This window comes from Hibiscus syriacus, unplaced genomic scaffold, assembly GCF_006381635.1.
Source record: "Hibiscus syriacus cultivar Baekdansim isolate YM2019G1 unplaced genomic scaffold, ASM638163v2 tig00112738_pilon, whole genome shotgun sequence".
Taxonomy (NCBI): Eukaryota; Viridiplantae; Streptophyta; class Magnoliopsida; order Malvales; family Malvaceae; genus Hibiscus; species Hibiscus syriacus.
The window spans coordinates 10,412,873-10,436,285 of NW_024063392.1; the positions used below are offsets into that span (position 1 = coordinate 10,412,873).

Below are 23,413 nucleotides of genomic sequence, written 5' to 3' on the forward strand. Positions count from 1 at the left end.
TTCATCTCGTGCAAAAACATGATGGATCGATCCTTCAAGTAAACGGACCCTCGAAACGTCTCTTCTTATTTCAAAAATTTCGGTTGCTGGAGAAATTATGTGTAATAAGTTCGGAAGGGTATAACAATAATCAATCTAAAATTTAATAAAATTAAGAAAAATATAATTATTCAAAAAAAATTCTTAATTGTTGATAATGTATGTACCCACGAACAGGGAGCTATGTTTAAGGTTGGGGCACTGCCCACTAATATTTTATTATTAAAAAAATATAGGGATACACATGCATTTAGTCGTTCAGATTTTGAATTATTTTGATTTTTCCCTCTCATTTTAGTTTATTTTGATTTTTCCTCTCATTTTAGTTTATTTTGATTTTGTCCATCCCAATTTCTATTGTTAGCTATATGTAGGGGTGTATTCGGTTTGGTTTTTCACTAAAATACAATTAGATTGTACTTTTCCGGTTTTTAAAAATGGGAACCAAAACTGAATGGAATAAAAACCACGGTTTTTGGTTCGGTTCGATAGGTTCTATTCGATTCAATGAGCTTTTACTGTAACTAGTTTTCAAACTCAGCCTCCAAAAAAATAAATTTAAAGCTTAAATTGGGTGTAAATATATAAATTTAAATTTTATAAAAAAATATCATTAGTTTTAATATTTTATTTATTTAAATTCATCTAATAATAAATTTAAAATAAATGTGTTTCGGATACTTATTATCTTTTATTATTATTTTTAAATTTGGTTTAGTTTTGTTCAAGCGAATTCTGTATGGAAAACATAAACGAAACCTAATTGCATATTTATTTTGTAAACCAAACCGAAATCAAATCGCAAATTGAAAAAATCGAACAGAACCAAATAATTTGGTTCATATCAATTTTTCAATTTTCTTGATTTCGTTTCTCATTCCTAATTATACGTTGCTCCCTTGAATTAAAATCATGGCTCTGTCCTGCCCATAGATAGAGTTGTTTGACTCAAAATCTCTATAGTAAACAATATCCTCTTGAACCACTGAAGTCATCATGAGTTCTAATAAAATCAAAATCTTCTCAACCCTAACCACTGAAGTCATCGTCAGTTCTAATAAAATCAAAATCTTCTCAACCCTAATGTATACATTTCATTCATACAAATTACATAGCAAATGAGGTGGAAATAATAAGTGGCGAAGCTAACGGTTTGTAAGGGCCATGAATCTTAAAATGGTAAATTTATTTATATGTCCCTTGAAATGATAAAATTATATAAATCAGTACATGATAAAATTACATTTTCATCTCTTAAAAGTAATAAATTTTAATTTAATCCTTCCAAAAATTCTAATGATATATCTAATGTAGTTATAAATTTACATTTAAGCCTCCATAAAAGAATCCAATTCAATTTCAGTCCCATATTTTGTTTTTTTGTCTTGACACCGGAAATAATAGAAGAAAACTATGGAAAACATGATACGGAGAAGTTAATGGGGGGAGATATTCCATAAAAGCAGTGCATTTATATCAGGTCTTTTCAAACAATGAAGAGAAATAATAATAGTTTGGTGAGTCATTATTTTTTAGGTATGTGAAAGAAGATGAGATTGAACCGAGCCGAGCCGAAACATGCAAAATGTGTTTAAATTCAATAATAAATAAAAAATAAAGGATAATTCATCTCAATAGTTAAAAAAATATTATTTTTTGTTCAGATCTTAACTTCGAACAATTATATTTGTAGAGTATTTATAAATTATAATTAATTAAAAATATTATGAATAGATATTATCTTATAATTATATTAAACTAATAAATAAAAAAATAATGGAAAAGGAAAGGAGATGATTATGACGATGAATTGGAGAATTTGATGCCTCCCACCCTCTTTTTTGTCTGCAACCCTATTGGCTATTGCTTTGCTTTTATCTGCAACACATATATATATAATCATGCATAATATTTCCTGCAAAGGTCCATTTGATCCATGACCTAACTATTGGATCAAATTTGAAGGGTGTATTATATAACTCAACGATTAGTTATAATTCAATACTTTAAATATAAATAAATATTTGTTTATCTCTATTAGATTTATATTAATTCGAATTTTTTTCATAAGTAAAATTTAAAATTATATTTATTCAATTGAATGAAACTTATCAACTTAAAAGCTTTTCTTCATTTTGGCCAAATCCGTCGAGTATGGCAAATAAGATTATAAATGAAACGAGATATAAGATAAGTACTAAAGTTCGATTTAGTTAGAGTTTGATTACTCGATTTGAATAGAATCGGCTTAAGTTTGAACTTGATCGAGTTTTTAACGATTCGAAAAGAGTTACTTGATATCCGACTCGAAAAACTTACGAGCAACTAAAACATTTATGTATTAAAATTTTAAGTTTTCAAATTAAATTACTAATAATTATAACTTTTTAAACATATTAAAATAATTTCAATTTAGTAATAATATATTAACATTTATACATTTTTTCTTTTAAATATGCAATATAGAATTTTTGATACGAGGTCAAATTTCAATCAAGTTTTTGATTGGTTAAGTTTAAGAATGTTTCAAGTTATTTTTTTTAATTCAAGTCAAACTTCAATTTTTTTATATCAAATTATAGTTGAATTTGAAAATTTTAAGCTCGCAGACTTTTAAGTCTAACCATGGTTTTCATAACTGGACCGGTTAGCGAACTGACCGTGCTTTCGATTCACTGGTTCAACCGGTCGAACCGGTCAGACATTCAAAGCAGTTTTTTATATCACAAGTCATATTCAAAGCAAGTTATAACATATATAAGTTAAAAACCATAAAATCAAGTGAAACAAAATGATTTAAATCAACTACAACATAATATTTAAGGTAAAACATATTAAATAATAAATATAATTATATAACTATAATCAAAAAATAAATTTGGGGCTAAAAAAATCATAACAAACGATGTCGTTTGGTTTAATTTTTTTAAAAAAATCCCACATAGCTAAGAAACATAAAAGAGCATCACAAAAGTCTAAAGAGTAAAAATATGAAAACAAAACAATCTCACATGGCTAAGAAACATAGAAGAGCATCCCAATTGACTTCTATAAATAATAGAGGTAATTTGACATTCAAAATCATGGAGTCTTTTGGTGAGCACAGAGCGAACTATTCTTTCGCTTCTATCGAGCTCGAATTTCAGGCTTCAATCGAGAGTCTTTTTTAGTTCAAGTTTCAATATTATATTTCAAGTTTGAGTTGAACTTTATAATTTTTAGCTAGTGAGTTTTTGATTCGAGTTGAGCTTATTTTTAAAAATTTTTGAGCGGTTCGAATGGTTAGTAATTTAACCGGTGTAGAATGAATCGGACCAGACAGCGGTTCCCGATTGAACCGACAGGTCCGATCTAGTTTTCAAAACACCGAGTCTAACTAAACTCAACTTTAAAATTTTCAAATTTTAATTAAACTTAACAATACTGAAAATCGTCTAGTAATGTGCTTTTATTAAGTTCTCATATCTAATTAGGTCTATATTGCCAACGTATTCAGTGCTTTTTCACGGGACAGTAGTAGGGATTTAGGTAACGAAATCAATCACTATTGATTGCTGGATTGGAAGCATATCCCCAGACAAAAATTCTCTCTTTTATTTCATCTATGCCACCGAAATCTTTATCAGATGTACTATTCATATCAGCCTATGACCTGCGTGAACAGAGTTTTGGCCATAACCATGAGGCATAATAGAAACGGAAAATGATAGTAATTCCATGAAATGAAGATTAGGGTCACTTTCTAAAATCGCTCAAGTAGTGAACTGGAGAAAAATATTTTTCTACGTAATGCTTGTTAGAATTTATTTATTCGAACTCGGATGAATGATATGGAAATGCTCAAGTGCGGCAGCCTTAATATACGGCTAAAAAAAGGTAATATTATTATTTTTACTGATTTTATTATTATTGGATGTTTTACCGCATTTGGTAAAGCGCTACCGGTGTAGACACTCATTTTCGCCCGATTTATTTTCCATTCATTTATTTTTAATTTTATTTTATTATGTAGTTTGAAGACGATTTTTTAAAGTATACATATTATATATAGTTTGAAATCATTTTGAAATTATATAATATATGGTTTTTAAATATTTTTGAAAACAAACATATAATGTATGGTTTTTAAAACATTTTGAAAAATATATATAATATATAGTTTTTGAAAAATATTTTGAAAATATATATATATATTATATAGATTTTGAAAAAATATTTTAAAAATATATACTATATGGTTTTTGAAAAACATTTTGAAAATACATATAAAATATAGTTTTCAAAATATTTTGGAAAATATATACAATATATAGTTTTTTTTTTAAACATTTTGAAAATATAATATATAGTTTTTTTAAAATTACTTTGAAAATATATAATATATAGTTTTTAAAACAAGTTTTTGAAAATATATATTATATAGTTTTTAAAAAATCATTTTGGAAAAATATATATTATAGATTTTTGAAAAATATTTTTATATATTATTTATTATCTTTTATTATTATTATTTTAATTATTTAATTATTTATTTTTTCTTTTTCTCTTATTTATTTATTTTTTTTGGTTTTTCTGGTCTAGGGTCCAAGTCCAACGAGGGTCCACATCAGACCAGTCCAGGCTTATTAGGATTGCAAAACCCTAATCTATCAAGATAACAAGTCCAACGCCGCATATGATCTTGGATCGTTGGATTTGACCCAATCCAACGGTCGAGATCTAGTCAAAGAAGGTTCCAAAAGCAAAAATGGCCGGCTGAAACCCTCGGCCAAATCGTAGGAAAATCGGAACCAATGCCAACTGTTCAAGCACGACCACCGGGATTGAACCATCCCGAAAAATCAACGATGACCCCCACGATATCCGGAGCCACAACGGCCGGTGGGGGTTATAAAAACCCACGGCCAATACAGTACAAAGGGATCATCAAGAACCAGCAGAACGATCGAACACTACGAACGAGCCAAACACAAACCATCAAACTAATCCATCACAGTAAGATAATAATCAGAGAACCAACATCAACACACAACAGAAAGATACCATCATACCAACACAAAAAAAACGATCGAACATCCGAGACAAAAATGAGAGAAAAACAGTAAACACAAGGAGCTAAGCCCCAAGTAAACTAGCAACATAAACGCAATAAAAACACTCAGAGAAGAAGGTCTTAGAGATTCGGAGAGCCAATCGGAAAAGGTGAGAAAATCGAACAGTTTGTCTCAGATCTACGTCGTTTGTAGCTTTTTTAGGGGAATCGGCTTCGATTTTGTGTTTTGGGGTAGAGGAGAGCTTTTGGTGAGCTTTGGGTTTTTCGGCAACCATCGCCGGCGGTTGGCGCCACAGGCGGTGGCCTGCGTGTGACCGGGGAGAGGGCATCGAGAGAGCTTGAGAGTCTTTCTCTCGTTTAAGAGAGAGTTTTTTTTTCAGAAAATGAGAGAAATGAAGGAGAATATAAGATTTTTATGTATTTATATACCAAGGACCCGTTTACAATTACTGGATTCTTAAATTCTCTCCACAGTCCCTATAGGTTTGAATCGCAATTCGATTCAGTAACATACTTTAATTTTACCTCTGAATTTTCAATTTAATCAATTTAGTCCCTGCCTATATTTTTTATATTTTATGAATTTGCCATCTAACTTTTTATTTTTACTTTTGCAGTTCATTTTAATACTAATTTAATACATTAATTTCAATTTGTCTCAATTTGATTCTCTAAGTTGTTACTTTATTTTATTTTTGAAGTTTTTTTCTTGTCTTCATATTTTCTTTATTGCTTTTTAAGATTTATCTTTCTTTAATATTATTTAGTTATTTTTTTATTTTATTTTATTTTTCTTCTTTTTTCTTCTTTTTTCATTTTCTTTGATTTCTTTTTTATTTATTCTATTTTTATTCTACTTTTATTCATTTTATTCTTAACTTTTTTTCTCTTTCATTTTTTTCTTTATTTAATTTTTTACTTATTTTTTTATTTTCATTATTTTTATATATATATATATATATATATATATCCTTTTTTTCCTCTTGATTTAGCATTTATTTATTTTATTCCGTATCAATTTATTTATTTATTTATTTCTATCATTTTCGATCTCTTTTTTTTTAGAGAAAGTCCAACCAATCAAAGGTAAACAATTCGAATCGAATATTTTAAATTTCAAATTTTCGCAATTAAGACAACCGAAAAAATTAATTGGTACCGAAAGGGCGGTTCAAGGGTGCTAATCCTTCCTTGACCGTAACCGATTCCCGAACCCGACACATTTCTGGTACAACGAAGATCAGGTAAGATGGTGTCTAACCCACCTAAATTTGTTTTAAAATAGTCGGTGGCGTCTCAATTCGTTTAATCAAGTCGAAGCCCAATTCTGGGGCCCAACCGAAAGACGGTTCTGACAGCATGGCGACTCCATTGGGGATAGGTAAGTGAGTCAGGCCGAAATTAATTTTCGGTTGTCTTTTTTTAGTGAAAATTAAAAGTTTAAATTTTAATTTATTTACTCGATTCTGATTATTTATCTTTGATTATTTTTCAAATAAATAGTTGTATTGACGTTTTTTAATGATTTCAGATTTTTGAAAATTTTCATCTCACGCTCTATACCCGAGCTCTAAACCCTATTTAAGTGGGGGTGAAAGCGACGCCTTCATGTGAATTTATTCACCGTGGGGGCTAGCAAGTAGCCTTTGGGATTCATATACCTTATGTCTTCGTGTGAATTTATTCACTGCATAGGCATAGGGAATATTTCCTCTCGAGTTTAACTTAGTTCACATAAGCTTGTAATGGACTTAGGACTAAGCGTCTGGAAGCCCAAGGGGGCACCAGCAAGGAGAACTCGAGTACCTTTTTTAGAACCTAAATCGAGAGAGTACAGAGAATTAGAGCCTACCCCAAAACCTCATTCCAAACCCTAGGCTACTTTGATTTTATTTCCTGCTTTACTTTCTATTCAAAGCATGCGAACTAGACAAATATGCGGTTTAGGATTTGTTTGAAATTAGCATGCAGGATAGAGATCATGTCCGGGTAGGAATTAAATCATATGTGGTAGATATCATGTGGGGTAGGATTTTTTTGATTTACCTCACTAACTCTTTTATTTTTTTCTCTTTCATTTTGTTTTCATCATTCGTATCATTTAAAAGAGGTGTTGATCCACAAAAAATATGTTTGTAAAACATGAATAATCTGCATTAATGGACAAAGGGGTTGTAATACAAGAGATGAAAATGCAGAGGACAGTCTACAAGGCGATTATGTGTCACATTCAATCCAGAAGACATGGTGCCCACAATTGAAAAGAATATCAGTCTGCTGCATTATAAAAGAACTCAGAATGAATCGGGTCTACATCAAGCATAATGAAAACTTATCTTTGAAGAACTGACTGGCAAAGGTTGCAGGGGCAAGATGAAGGTTACTAATCCTGGGAGTCCCTTCAAAGACAACAATGGAAAAACGATAGCTGAAATTGGAGACCATTGCTGACGAATTCAAGAAACAGACGAATGAACTTCACATAGTTCCTATCAACTGAGGGCTCCAGTGGCGTATTCGTTGGGAAAAGGTTTAAAAGAAGATAAATTCCAGAGATGCAGTCATTCGAGACTTCTTGGGCCAGTACAAAAAGCAACTCAACATTTGCACAGTTCATCCAGAGAAGCCGGAGCAGTTCAACGTATCAGAAGCTGTCAGGATATTTTTGTCTCTTAAAAGATAAAACACTTTTGTCCCCAATAAAGATTATTTCTAATAACAGGAACATTTTTTAGGATCAATGCCTCGAACATTGCATGCATTATGCATTTAAACATATTTTGCATTTTGTTATTTTTTTTTACATTCGCATTAACTAACGGAAGAATGTCTCATCAGAAGGAAAACATACTGGATACACCACCTCAAGCATTAGACACACCCTATCCGCATAACACCCGCCTGAAAAAGAAGAAAATGGAAGCCAGAATTGCTCAGATCGAGGAGAACATGTTGAAGCTCCAGAAGGAGTTGGAAGACAAGATAAACCAGAGTAGTCTTAGTACTCTGGATACAATCATGAAAAATCAAGAGTCCTTGGTCGATCAAATTGTGGCCAAGTTGTCTAGTTTACATCAAGCAAGTGCACCTGGGGCAGGTTCACCGGAAGGGGTAGCTAAGTCACCTACCCCACAAGTGGCTATCACACCTGGAATCTTACCATTATCCACTGCAAAAGCAAAGACCCCATCTACTGCTGAGATTCAAAATGTTATATTTAACTCTAAGAACAATCCGGTTATTACCATGCACGGATTTGGACGAAGAGGACAAAGCAAAGATGATGGATGAAAAAATCAAATAATTGGAGGACCAAATGAAGGTAGTCAAAGGAGACCATGACTACCATGGAATCGATGTCGCGAAATCAGTCTAGTCCCGGACTTGGTTCTTCCTCCAAAATTTAAGTCCCCTGAATTTGAGAAGTTTGACGGGAACAGTTGTCCATCCGCTCACCTCACCATGTTATGCCGAAAGATGACAGGATATGGAGGAAACGACAAACTCCTGATTCACTGCTTCCAGGAGAGTTTGTCGGGCTCAGTCATCCGGTGGTACAACCAGCCAAGCCGATCAAATATCAAGACGTGGAAAGACTTGGCCAAGTCTTTCTTAGAGCAGTACAAGCATATCAATAACATAAGGCCAGATCGAGTTATCCAACAAACCATGGAAAAGAAGCATAACGAGAGTTTCAGGCAATATGCGCAAAAATGGAGGGATTTGGTTGTACAAGTTCATCCGCCCTTGGATGAGAAAGAAACCCGAAAACTTTTTGTACAACCCCTGAAGACTCCATACTTTGGAAACTTGGTAACGATCACATCAGGAAGCTTTTCAGACTTGGTTATGGCCGGAGAAATGGTCGAGTCGGCCATAAAGCAAGGCAAAATAAAGGACGGAGAAATTAACAACGTCAAACACCTCAGTAAAGGTGTTACAATCTCCAGCCCAAAATCAACTGCATCTATACCGTCAGGTACTTTTAAACAAGATTCCAGAGAACCCAGGAAGGAAATGGAACATTTTGACCCTATTCCGATGACATACAAAGAACTCTATCAACAACTTCTGGACACCCACGTAGTGTCACCATATCCGGTGGAACCCATGAAGCCCCATACCCCAAGTGGTATGATGAGAATGCTCATTGTGAATATCACAGCGGTGTCCCGGGGCATACAATTGAGAATTGTTACGCATTCAAAAGAGTCGTACAGAAGATACGTAACCAGAACTGGATCGACGTCAACAACTTAGGGGCATCTAAGTGAGGAAGATCATTTCATCATTTGAGGCATTCTGTTTGAGTTCGTTTTTTCATTTTTTTCTCAAGTTTTGTAGGAACATTTGAATAAATTTATGTTACTTTAATGATGACGAGCAATGAATCACATTTGCAAACTTGCAATTTTTGAATATCAACTGAATTAAGAAACTCTGTAAATGGTTAAAAGTTACATATCTTTGACAAAGTAACATGATTTAAAACAAGGACCTTGACCTCACCTAGAATATACCCTCAAACACCGTATCTTGCTCTTACAATTAACCAATATAACCTTTTCCTTTCATAAGGTACGAACAACATGAGGCATCCTTTTGCATATGACATTACTATGCTTTTTATTTAAGACGTTCAGTGATGATCCTGATCTTCACATATGGAATAATCGAGTAGGTGAATCTAGTTTGGGTCAGTTGCTTGAAAATTGAACTCTAAAGATGAAACTTTTGACTTTTAACAACACCTAGACTATAACATGTTCTTCTTGACAATCTTAAGAAATTAAATCCGTAAAGCTGAGCTATTCCACTAAGGCAATTTGTTATAGAGGAAACTTGAAAGCTCTGGCCTTATGAATAGATTAAATTCAAACCATGACATTGCTTGAACACTTGGCAATTCGGTGTTTGCTCCACTGTTATTGTCCGGCCGAAGACTTTGTGATGAGATGAAACCTTCAGTTAACTTGATAAAAGTGATTATAATGTTAAGTTGTCCCTCTAAAGTAATTGGTTAAACGCGTCGGCTTTATGGATTCAGCTAGCCAGATAACGGTAAATTAAATCAAATTTATCTAAGCAAGAAATTTTCGGTAATGATGGACTAAGGGAGTTAAGGAACACTGTTATGTCAATTTCACACGAGCACGCAAGAATTTCAGTTTTAGATCGATATTTTTGCACGACCTTTGTTAGAAGAGACTACCAAGCTTGAACAAATGGAAGATTTTAGAGAACTAAAATAGAGGGTCTAGTAATTGATAATGCTAGTTGTGTCATTTTGTCCGCATCCAATTAAAATGTCAAGCCAGGAAAAACATGTTTAATGACCAAGAAAAAAATGACATTTTTATGGCCGAAACCTTAGGTCAAACTAAAGTCAACTCATCCATTCGAACATTTGTCAAAGAGGTATAACTCTGGAAGCATTAAAAGAGCTATTGATTCCTTTGATATACTTTGAACTCATGTTTACAATTTGATTCAATTAAGGAGCAATATTTTACAGCATTTTTATCATTTTCCCTCCTAAAACAAGAAAAAAGAGAAAAACATTTTCAAATAGAACAGTCTCAGATTTGAAAGGACTGTAAAGACAAAGATCGAAAAGAGAATGGGGCACGATCGATTCCAAGCACCAAATTGGCAGACAAAGCACAAGACTCCGTCCAAGAGATAACACATAATTCAATCATGTTGCATGCATCTTAGACATAATTAGGTGTATTACATTCATCATTTTAGCATACATTATTTTTGCAGCTTTTAGAGTCAAGTTTCGACTTCAGGATGAAGGATACTCGATTCGCAACGCCTTTAAAGAACGATGGTGGTTGCTTGACTCAATAGTGAGAAGCTACACCTCAACTGACTGGACATATCTACAGATCTCATAATCAATTTTAGATAGGTTTGAGAACCAATTCAGATCAAATCCAGTTCAGCTCAACTCAACAATGAGCAGCATATTTCCAATTAGTGTCTTCAAGCCAGATTTCAATTCCACGAAAGAAGATATCCAGCTGACAGAATTTATCAGTGGGCTTTCCCGTGAAAATGAGTCCAAAATCATATTACATGGTTCAGACCCGCTCAGAGGAACCACCTGAAGAACTATGACCGACTTAGACCTGTGAAGGGAAGCCATTTTTTTAAAGACAACATTTACACCATAACTCAAGGCTAGAAGGGTTATCTGCCAACAAAGACCTTCGAGTTCGATTACACTCAGCTTCGAGGGAACATCATTTACAGTATAACTCAAGGCTAGAAGGGTTATCTGTCACCAAAACACCTTCGAGTTCGACTACGCTCAGCTCTAAGGCATATCGTTTTCAGCATAACTTAAGTCGAGAAGAGTTATCTGCCAACCAAAGACCTTTGAGTTCGACTACGCTCAGCTCCAAGGCACATCATTTGCAGCATAGCTTAAGTTGAGAAGGGCTATCTACCAAAGACCTTCGAGTTCGATTACACTCAGCTTCGAGGGCACATCATTTACAGCATAACTCAAGGCAAGAAGGGTTATCTGTTACAAAGACCTTCGAGTTCGACTACGCTCAGCTCCAAGGCATATCATTTAGCATAACTTAAGTCGAGAAGGGTTATCTGCCAACCAAAGACCTTCGAGTTCGACTACGCTCAGCTTAGAGGCACATCATTTGTAGCATAGATTAAGTCGATAAGGGTTATCTGCCAAAGACCTTCGAGTTCGATTACACTCAGCTTCGAGGGCACATCATTTACAGCATAACTCAAGGCGAGAAGGGTTATCTGTTACAAAGACCTTCGAGTTCGACTACGCTCAGCTCCAAGGCATATCATTTGCAGCATAACTTAAGTCGAGAAGGGTTATTGCCAACCAAAAGACCTTCGAGTTCGACTACGCTCAGCTCCAAGGCATATCATTTGCAACATAGCTTAAGTCGAGAAGGGCTATCTGCCAAAGACCCCCAAGTTCGATTACATTCAGCTTCAAGGGCACATCATTTACAGCATAACTCAAGGCTAGAAGGTTTATCTGTCACCGAAGACCTTCGAGTTCGATTACACTCTGCTAAAAGGCAAACCAAATTTACAGAATAGCTAAAGGCAAGAGGGGCTACTTTTCAATAAATTGGTCGAGTTCGATTCCATTCAGCTCGATGACACATCAATCGCACTATTGTCCGGTTGCAGTCGAGGTTTTCAAGTTGAGAAGAAAATATGGGTCAGTCGTGCCTTAGTGACAAGGAACTGTTTTCCGACAGCATAGCTTAACTCGAGAAAAGTTATCTGTCAACGAAGATCTTTCGAGCCCGATTTCGTTCGGCTCAAGGGACTATCAATCTCACGGTGGAGTCAAGGAACTACTTTCCAGTCGAATTTTAACCAAGGTCTTTAAACCGAGAAGAAGACCAAGGTTGACTACAATTTGGCAACGGGACGCCACATTCTGATTCAAATTCTGAACTACAGTTCCAATTTTATCATTTCAAGGTGGACTCGACCTCGCGATGGGGAGCTAGCCGCAACTCAAGTTCGACAGGGAGTTATCCCTAATTCAAATCAATTTTCAACTCCACCGAGCGAAAATTTGTGTCTTTTTATCTTTGTCCTATTTTTCGTTCCATGAAAAAGGACAAAGATGGGCAGCTGTAGACACTCATTTTCGCCCGATTTTTTTCCTTTCATTTATTTTTAATTTTATTTTATTATGTAGTTTGAAGACGATTTTTTTTAAAGTATACATATTATATATAGTTTGAAATCATTTCGGAAATTATATAATATATGATTTTTAAATATTTTTGAAAACTTACATATAATGTATGGGTTTTAAAACATTTTGAATATATATATATAATATATAGTTTTTGAAAAACATTTTGAAAATATATATATTATATAGATTTTGAAAAAACGTTTTAAAAATATATACTATATGGTTTTTGAAAAACATTTTGAAAATACATATAAAATATATTTTTCAAAATATTTTGGAAAATATATATAATATATAGTTTTTTAAAAAAACATTTTGAAAATATAATATATAGTTTTTTAAAATTATTTTGAAAATATATAATATATAGTTTTTAAAACATTTTTTTTGAAAATATATATTATATAGTTTAAAAAAATCATTTTGGAAAAATATATATTATAGTTTTTAGAAAAATATTTTTATATATTATTTATTATCTTTTATTATTATTATTATTATTTATTTATTTATTCCTTTTCTCTTATTTATTTATTTCTTTTTGATTTTTTGGTTCAGGGTCTAAGTTCAACGAGGGTTCATATCTGACCAGTCTATGCCCATTAGGGTTGCAAAACCCTAATCTATCAAGATAACAAGTCCATCACCGCATATGATCTTGGACCATTGGATCTGACCTAATCCAACGGTCGAGATTTAGTCAAAGAAGGTTCCAGAAGCAATAACGATCGGTTGAAATCCTTGGCCAAATCACAGGAAAATCGGAACCAAGGTTAACTGTTCAAGCACGACCACCGGGACTGAACCATCCCGGAAAATCGGCGATCACCCCACGATATCCGAAGCCACAACAGCCGGTGAGGGTTATTAAAACCCACGGCCAACACAGTACGAAGGGATCATCGAGAACTAGCAGAACGATCGAACACTACGAACGAGCCAAACACAAACCATCAAACTAGTCCATCACAATAAGATAACATTAGAGAACCAACATCAACACACAACAGAAAGATACCATCATACCAACACAAAAAAAATGATCGAACATCCGAGACAAAAATGAGAGAAAAACAGTAAACACAAGTAGCCAAGCCCCAAGTAAACTAGCAACATAAACGTAATAAAAACACTCGGAGAAGAAGGCCTTAGAGATTCGGAGAGCCAATCGAAAAAGGTGAGAAAACCGAACGGTTTGTCTCATATCTACGCCGTTTGGAGCTTTTTTAGGGGAATCGGGCTTCGGTTTTGTGTTTTGGGGTAAGGAGAGCATTTGGTGAGGCTTTGGGTTTTTCGGCAACCATCGCTGGCGGCGGTTGGCGCCACAGGCGGTGGCCTGCGTGTGATCGGGGAGAGGGCATCGAGAGAGCTTGAGAGTCTTTCCTCGTTTAATAGAGAGTTTTCTTTTGAGAAAATGAGAGAAATGAAGGAAAATATGGATTTTAGGTATTTATATACCAGGGACCCATTGCCAATTACTAGATTCTTAAATTCTCTCCGCAGTCCTATAGGTTTGAATCGCAATTCGATTCGATCACTCACTTCAATTTTACCTCTGAATTTCCAATTTAATCAATTTAGTCTCTGCCTATAGTTTTTATATTTTATGGATTTGCCACCTAACTTTTTATTTTTACTTTTGCAGTTCATTTTAATACTAATTTAATCCATTAATTTCAATTTGTCTCAATTTGATCCTCTAAGTTGTTACTTTATTTTATTTTTGAAGTTTTTTTCTTGTCTTCATATTTTCTTTATTGCTTTTTAAGATTTATCTTTCTTTAATATTATTTAGTTATTTTTTTATTTTATTTTTTTATCTTCATTTTTCATTTTCTTTGATTTCTTTTTTATTTATTCTATTTTTATTCATTTTATTCTTAACTTTTTTCTCTTTCATTTTTTGCTTTATTTAATTTTTTTACTTATTTTTTATTTATTTATTTTTATTTATTTTTATTTATTTTCATTTTCTTATATATATATATATATATCCTCTTGATTTAGCATTTATTTATTTTATTCCTTATCAATTTATTTATTTATTTATTTATTTCTAACATTTTTGATCTCTTTTTTTTAGAGAAAATTCAACCAATCAAAGGTAAACAATTAGAATCGAATATTTTAAATTTTAATTTAAATTTCAAATTTTTGCAATTAAGATAACCGGCAATTAATTAGTACCGAAAGGGCGGTTCAAGGGTGTTAATCCTTCCTTGACTGAAACCGACTCCCAAACCCGACACGTTTCTGGTACAACGCAGATCAGGTAAGATGACGTCCGACCTACCTAAATTCGTTAAAATGGTCGGTGACGACTCCAATTCGTTTAATCCAAGTCGAACTCAATTTCGAGACCCAACCGAAAGACGGTTCCGACAATCGATTTTATTATTTTTTTCTACCAATTTTATTATTATTAGACACTTTTATTGAAAATGTTAAAAATTGATATTTTAGGTAAAAATACACACAATTCACTATCAATCTTTATCTCATCTATCCCTACTATCGAAGAACAAATTCACCCCATAAGATAAATAATAGACCACTCTCCGTATACATTATTTGCTATAATAATGTAACTGTCAAATTAAAATAAAAATTATTTGCAATAGGAGGGAGAGAGGGGGGGGGAGAGAGAGAGAGAGAGAGAGAGAGAAGAACTTACATGAACAAAATTGGGATTTCGGAGATGGTTTTCTTCTTTATATGTAAATGAACTTTTGAAAATTGAAATTACGAAATACCAATAATGTCCCAATCCCCCTTACCTCTCTATAACTGTCAAATTAAAATAAAAATTATTTGCAATAGGAGGGAGAGAGGGGGGGGGGAGAGAGAGAGAGAGAGAGAGAGAGAGAAAAGAACTTACATGAACAAAATTGGGATTTGGGAGATGGTTTTCTTCTTTATATGTAAATGAACTTTTGAAAATTGAAATTACGAAATACCAATAATGTCCCAATCCCCCTTACCTCTCTATCTATCCATCTTCCACCGAGAAAAAAGAACAAATTCAATATAGCGGAGCTCGTTGTGGAGTCTTCTTCCTCCGGTTCATCAAACTTTCCGGAACTTCAGATACTGTCGGAGGGCATGTAAGACGACAATATTCTAAGCTACTCCGTTTCTTTCTCACGATCTCCGTCGTGGCAGTGGATTTCAGCGACAGCTCGCCGTACACTCCAGACCCGGAAGATGTCTTGGTCGAACCGTCTGGTTCGAGGACCGAGTCCGGTGTCACCAATCCATCCTCCGATCCCGCCTCCGCTAAAGGTAAGAAATTGCACTCGAACATGAACTTCGAAACCCCATCTTCTATTCTTAACAGACGATTAACCTTCTGGGAATATAACAATGAGCAATAATTATGGAGCTTGGGGAAAATGAAAAAAGAAAAAGAAAAAAAAAAGATGGAACCTTGCAGGAGAGAGAACAAAAGAGATAAGGGTCTTGCAGGCTTCTGTCGCAGGTGCTGCAGTAGTTGCCGGAGCTTCTGAACTGCCTTGTTTGTGGCCTTTGGTTTATAAATATCACTTTTGCGCTGTTCGTTATGTATGACTAAGCATATAAAAGAAGCAGCAGTGAGTATAGCAAAAATATACCGACTTCTTTCATAATTCAATCTTTTTTGTTGTTGGAAAATCCAGCTCTTTTTTGTTGAATATCAACACTGTTGTTTTATATGATGGTTAAGTATACAGTAGATGATTGATAATCAAGCTGAAAAGTAGAAGAAATGATTACATAATTTGAATTCTAAAGCAAAGACTTTTCATGGTTAGCTATGCATGCAGAGAGAGAAAGTGCCCCATGAAAAGAAAATGTTTTTTTTAAAGGGGGATGCTTTTTTAGTATCCGAATTATGACTTACTTGGACACAATTAGCATCATGAACATACCTTCTTATCTGGAAAAAATGACAAAAGGAGTTGGAAGGAAGAACAAGAAGAAAAGGGAAATTAAAAACAAAAAAATGGTGAATTTTGAAGTGGACCTGTAAGAACCTGTGAGAGCTGTGAGGGGACAAGCAGTTAGGGCAAATACTGATACAACAATCCAAGCAATATATTCTTCTCGTTTTTCTTTGCATCTTCATGAATTATGCAAGCATTGAAGAACTTCTCAGTCAGAAGAACTTGAAGCCAACGAGGTAGATGTGATGAAAACAACTGTTTTGTAAAAGAAAAACCCTAATTCAGTTAGCTTTTTTAAATATGTAACAAATGAAGTGTGATAAACCCAGAAACAAAATAAAGAAAAGGAACAGTTACCATGGTTGTGTTGCTTGAATTTTGAAAAACGAGAAAGGGCTAAGAAACTGGACTCACCATTATTGCAGCAAGAGAGAGAAGAGAAGGGTGCAAGAAAAGAGAAACGCCGACTGGCAACTGCTACTTTGTGGGTTGGACTCATTTAAAGAGCTGCACTGCTTTTCTTTTTGTACGTCATTGTAGTCTACTACAGTGTAAAGCAAGATTATTTACAAACAAAAAATCAATATTTTAACTCAAAGAATTTTTTTATTATATTCTGTTTAGTAAAAGCCCATGTCCTCCAAAACCCTAAAAACCTACCATTTGATTCTTTGAGCCTCTCTTTCGTGTGCTAAGTGCAAAATGACAAAGAGCAGAAGCACCAACTTTTCTCGGTTCTCGGTGGGAACACGGTCAAAACAAAGAGTTGCAACTTGCACGTGGCATTATGGGCAAAAATGGCCAGATAGGGCAGTGAAAAAAATTATTGTGATAGATTTTTTATTATAATGATTATAGAAAACGGTTAATTGGTACGATTTTTAACCTTTGTATGCATCAATTTAGTGACAAATATATTTAGGGGATATCTTCTTTTAACCTTTGTATTTATAGGATGATAAAAATAAATGTTTAAATTATATTAAAATTGATCTATGATGTTTTAATATTTTTTGTAAAAATAATATTTAATGTTTTTTTAGAGTTTATCGTTAAAAAATTGTTAGATGACATATATTACATTTATATTTTTTTATTTAAAATAAAATATTTTTAAAAAAAATATTTTTAAAAAAATCTGAATGGAACACATATCAATGAACAATTTTTTAGTAATATATATAAAAATGTAACCAAAAAAATATTAGATATTTATTTTTAACAAAACATTCTTTAAACATAAAAAAAATTAATTTTAGGTATAAGTTTTTCATTAAGTTTTCTACTTTCAAATATGTGTACACACAGATCCACTGTTTATTACTTGATTCTTTTCCTTTTTAGTTATTGGGGAAATCTCCAAATTAAAATCAGAATAAGAAAAAGTTGGTTTCTTTTTGACAGGAAAATTTTAGCCTTTTTACAGTTGAATAGTGCATTTAGCCAAGCTTGGACACTTTTTAGTTCAGTAGTCATCTTGATTGTGTTTAAAGAAAAACCACTTCTTTTTTTAAATTGAAACCCCCTACTTCTTTTTCTAAAAAGATAGGGAAAGGAAAGAAAGAGGTTTTAGTTTCAGGCATTTGCATTCAATATCTACAGCTAGATCATTGGCAAAATCCTCATCAAATAGCATCAGCTTGTAGGCATGCAAATGAGAACAATTACTAGAAATAATTAGGGTTTGTGTTGTTGAAATGAAATTTCGGTTTATATTAATGTCAGGTAACAAAATTTGAATGGGGGGAAAGACATTGATGATTTGGGGTGCCATTTATTTGAATCATTGGTAAGTCAGGTGTCGAGCATGTTCCCTCCTCCCATGTTTTCTACAAATTCCAATGGACCATAATGTTTGTAACTTCTAGTATCCATATTTCTCTAGTTTTAGCTATTTCAGTATGAACAAATATGAACAGCTGAGACAGTCAGCAGCGGCCATTATTTGTTTCTCTTTCCTCGCCACCTTAGTCCCTCTCTTTGCCCAAACATATATATTTCGGGGGAATATAATGGTTTGATTTGGTTAGTTTTGATTAACAATAAAGTTACCTTATATATTTTGATTATAATCTTCAAATTTTAGATCTAGATTTGATGTTATGTTTACAATCAAATAAAAAAAATTTGATGTTATTTTTTTATATGAGGATAATGCTTATTTGATTTATTATGAACTATATATGTTTTGACGAGTTTGAATATTAATCGATACTTATAATTATCTAAAATAAGTCGTGATTGAATTATAATAATATTAATTTGTTAATAAATTATCATTGTTATATATATTTTTATGTTTGTATTGATAACATTTGTCAGTCATTCTTCGATAACAATGTTTGATTGTATTTACTATTTGTTTGTGTAACACCCTCAGATCGATACAAGTAACTCGATTCAATCTGAGGTGTCACATTAGGGCTACCGAAGTGACCCATAGTAAAAATTCAAAAAAAATTAAAATTTCTTTTAAAACGCGTAAAATCATAAAATAATTAAAATAACAGTTCATAAACTATTATATATTAAAAAAATAATTAAAATCATACAAGTTTCAGACTCGGTATAAAAAAATCAAATGTGACCTACATGCCCCCTAATTACACTTGTATCATACTCTTCAACCTAAGCCAAAGGAACTCCCATTACAGATGTCGATAGCAGCACTGAATCAATTCTTTTAACCTGAAAATGGTAAGTAAAAGAGTGCGCTTAGGGAAGCTCGTTAATACAAAACTACCAAGTGATGTTGAAGAACATGAAGATAATAGGCAAGCATAAAAATTTCCTTATTGATTCAGGCTTCTGCAGATTTTTGTGATGAGCTGATGTTCCACTGATGTTTCTTCAAGTAAAAGACAGGAAGCTTACAGTTTAGAGGAAAAGTTCAGAGGACCAGGTTTAGAAGATCGAAATAGAATGTCTAGTAATTTCCCACGAAACCAAAATAAATAAAATCATAGATTATAAATAGTAATATTTTATTTTTTTAAATCACTGTAATATCCTCCATCAGAATACTCCATATATAGTTCCCTAGAACTGCATCCACAAGGTCTTACTCTAAGCACAAAGTAAAGGACCCACCCTAAGGGAGTTGCTGCCATGGATTTGGTGCTACTGTTGCGGATTTAGTGCTGCTGTACGGGCTGACCAGAGGTGCAAAGGGGGACCATCTTGGTGATTGTACATGGCTTTGAGATGTATTGGGTATTTAATGGACATTTGGTCTTATGGACTTTTATTGTGTGCATTTAATTTTTGGACTTTTAACCCATTTTGACATTTGGATTTAAATAATAATTATAATACTAAGAGGCCATAAATTGGGTTTTATACTGAACAATGAAGACTTTGATTTGGACCCTAAATACTCAATTGAGCATAAAAAATTTCTCCATGCTCATCAAACGTAAAATTCGATGAATTATATTTCACCCCTGTCACTTGAAGTAAAATGATACCAAATGACTTCAAATTGGTCTTCGAACATCTTCAATTGGTCTTCAATCATCCTTGATTTAATTTGAAGTAGTGAGATAAAATTAGGGTATTACAAAGAGGAAGAATTTCATATACCATTTGAACTTTAACTTAACTGATTTAAGATGTATATTTAAAAAGTCCAAACTGAGATTTAGGCAAGAAGACATCGGAGTTTTATGTATTTTTGAAAAAAATTAATGTGATCTTTGTATTATTTTTTTCTCTTAATATAATCCTTCAATTTAAAAAGTAAATTTAATGTGACTATTTGACCAAAGTTTTATATTATTTGATCGTTACAGTACTGATGTGGTAGTTCACGGTGTTAATGTGACGGTTCACAGTATTAACGTAACCGTCTACAGTGGTTGATAACGTAAGGATAACATGACAGATGAACTAAATTAGTAATTTAAATATGACAGATTGACTGCTATGTTATTATCGGTAGACCATCACGTCAACACTGTAAGTTGTCACGTTAGCATTGTGAATTGTCACATCATTACCATAATGATTAAATGATGAAAAACGTTGATAAAATAAGCACATTGAGTTTATTTTCTGAGTTAGAATACCACATTAAGAGAAAAAATAATACGATGACTACATTAGTTTTTTTTAAAAGTAGAAGGACTTTTGATGCATTTCGCCAAAATATTATTTCTTTGCTTAAGGCTTGACATGATAAGGACAAACAGAAAATTTTGAAGTGGTTGAAATGATGGGGGAGGTTTTGTAGTCACCTGAAGCAAGAAGAGTTTGGTATTTATTGATCCTCTCTCCCGCTGTGGGTTACTGCCACGTATCAGTATACGTATTGGCTTTTTGTCATTTTCATCATAATAGGCTTGTTTGTATTTAAAACAAACAATTCCTGTCTTTTTATTTCACTACAAATAAAAGATGGTCCCCAAATTGTTGGCTCCGACAGTTCATCCCCATCAATCTCAATATTTGTAGCAAAAAATCATGTGCCTTGTAGTTGAATGTTCAAAATCTCTGACAGGAAAAGGAATGAAGAGAGAAATATATTTTCTTTTCGTTCACACAATCTAAAATTATGGGACCATAAGTTACAGTAAGGTTGCCTTCGCATCGGCTGCCGTGTTTACCCTATGGATCAAAGTGGATTAATATTTCACCATTGTACTGAATCCCCCACCACAGTGGTGGTCAAATGTTGCTTTTGCACCCCATTGTTTGTGCCCACTTGAAGCATTTACAGCACACATGTTATATGTATAATTGATCAGACAATAAATATATAGAACAGAGAGCAGCACTAGGGTGAGAAAGGGTGGAGAACGTATGTATCAGAAAAGGTATGGAGAATATTGGGAGGTTGGTTAGATTATATAAAACTGCATGTGCAACTTGGTGGATAGGTGCCACGTCTCATGTCATTCTTCATTTGTTTCTTAACCTGTTTTCATCTGTCGTTTTGACGAGCCATGTCGTTTCATTTCTAGAGGACACGTCCCTCAATTTGCCAAGAAATTAATTTACTCCTAAAAAGAATTCCAACAAAATGAAAGCCTCCACCTGAATTGCATACAAAATTGTGGGTTCAGGAGGTAGATAAGTTATAGGGGCCCTCTGAATCCGTCTAATCTTTAATCTAAGAATGATCATACATATTTAGTTTACAAAACAATTATACACTTCCCAACGATGAACAAAAGTCACATCCGCACACTATAGAATACCAAACTCAATATTAGTGGTCTAATTGGTTATTTCGGTTAACCGATCAAATCGAATTATTTAAATTTTTTTAACAATTTTTTTAACCATTAATAGATTCAATTTTTTTAAAACTTTTTAATCGAACCAAATAAAATTCGACTAATTCAATTAGTTAACCGATTAACCAAAATTTATAATATATTCTTTTATTTTTAAAATAACAGTAGTCATTTCATTAAGAAACCTGTTTGCATCTATAAAAAATTCATACCACACAACTTTCAAACATAAAACAAAAAAGAAAGAGAAAAGAAGTTCCATACATTCCAGCCTCCAGACATTAGTAGTTCAAAAATCATCATGATTCAATTCAACATGAGCACTCATAAATCAAGCTAGGACAAACACTAGTATATTTATATAGGTAATTGTGTCCACTCTTAAAAATTCTTAATCTGCATCGATAAATCTTTCCAAAAAAAACATCATTTGCATAATCCCTATGAAAAACATATATCGTATCAATAAAAATGAACTAAAATATACACTAACAAATTCAATTATATATAATACAAACTAAAAGATTAGAATGCATACTTTCCTTCAACTCACTCACAATCTCACAGTATATAAGCTTATGAGCTAATGAATTGAGGGTAAAATCCAATGCATTCTAAGATGATTCTAAAAAGTTAAATAACTAAAAGTTAATGTCATGGTGTGATATACTATTAAAAAAATAATTATATTTATTAAATCAAAATTAATAAATAAATATATCAACATACTATTATCAATTATCAATCTTTTCAAGCTATTGAATTTGTTTTTCAATCTTCTTAATCTTTTCTTCCGTTGATGAATTTCAAGTATAATCTTGAGTACACATAAGGGTTTGTATCATTTTAGGAGTGAAAGAACTCCTAAATTAATCAAGTACACTCCTCCGGTATAAATGCAGATTGCAAAGCTACAATAAAAAACTACATATCTAACACATCTTTGGTCATCTTTAAAAGAGCTAATAATCGAGGTCTATTGAGATGTTTGCTTTTCCTAGATATTTGTCCAATTCAAATGTTTGTTTTTCACCACTATTTTCAATGATACGTTTTTATATATAATTTTCACGAGCAGTTTCACTTTTTGTTGTAGATCACTTAAAGAAGCATATTTTGCCCCCATTTGATTGGTTACAATTTTTACAAACTTGAGATTTATACTCATCATACAATTCAAGCAAAGTATTCTTCAAATTTTGTATCACTTCAAAAGATTTTTCAGAATATTCCATTAAGTGTAAATTCCAGATAACTTAATTTTTACTTAGGGTCTAGAATACAAGCAACAAATAGAAGCATATTTATCTTGTTAATGTCACCCCAATATTATATAATATTTATTTTTCATCCTCATAGTCATAACACTAAAATCAATATCAACATTTGATTGAGCATCTAATAATGGGATATTAATTAAAGTAAGCTCATCAAAACAATATTGGATGTA

General features: G+C 32.8%; 1 pseudogene; it reads right to left on the reverse strand.

The window, feature by feature from the left end:
• Window positions 1-15,662: 15,662 nt before the first annotated feature.
• LOC120182997 lies at window positions 15,663-22,225 on the reverse strand (annotated as a pseudogene).
• Window positions 22,226-23,413: the final 1,188 nt, after the last annotated feature.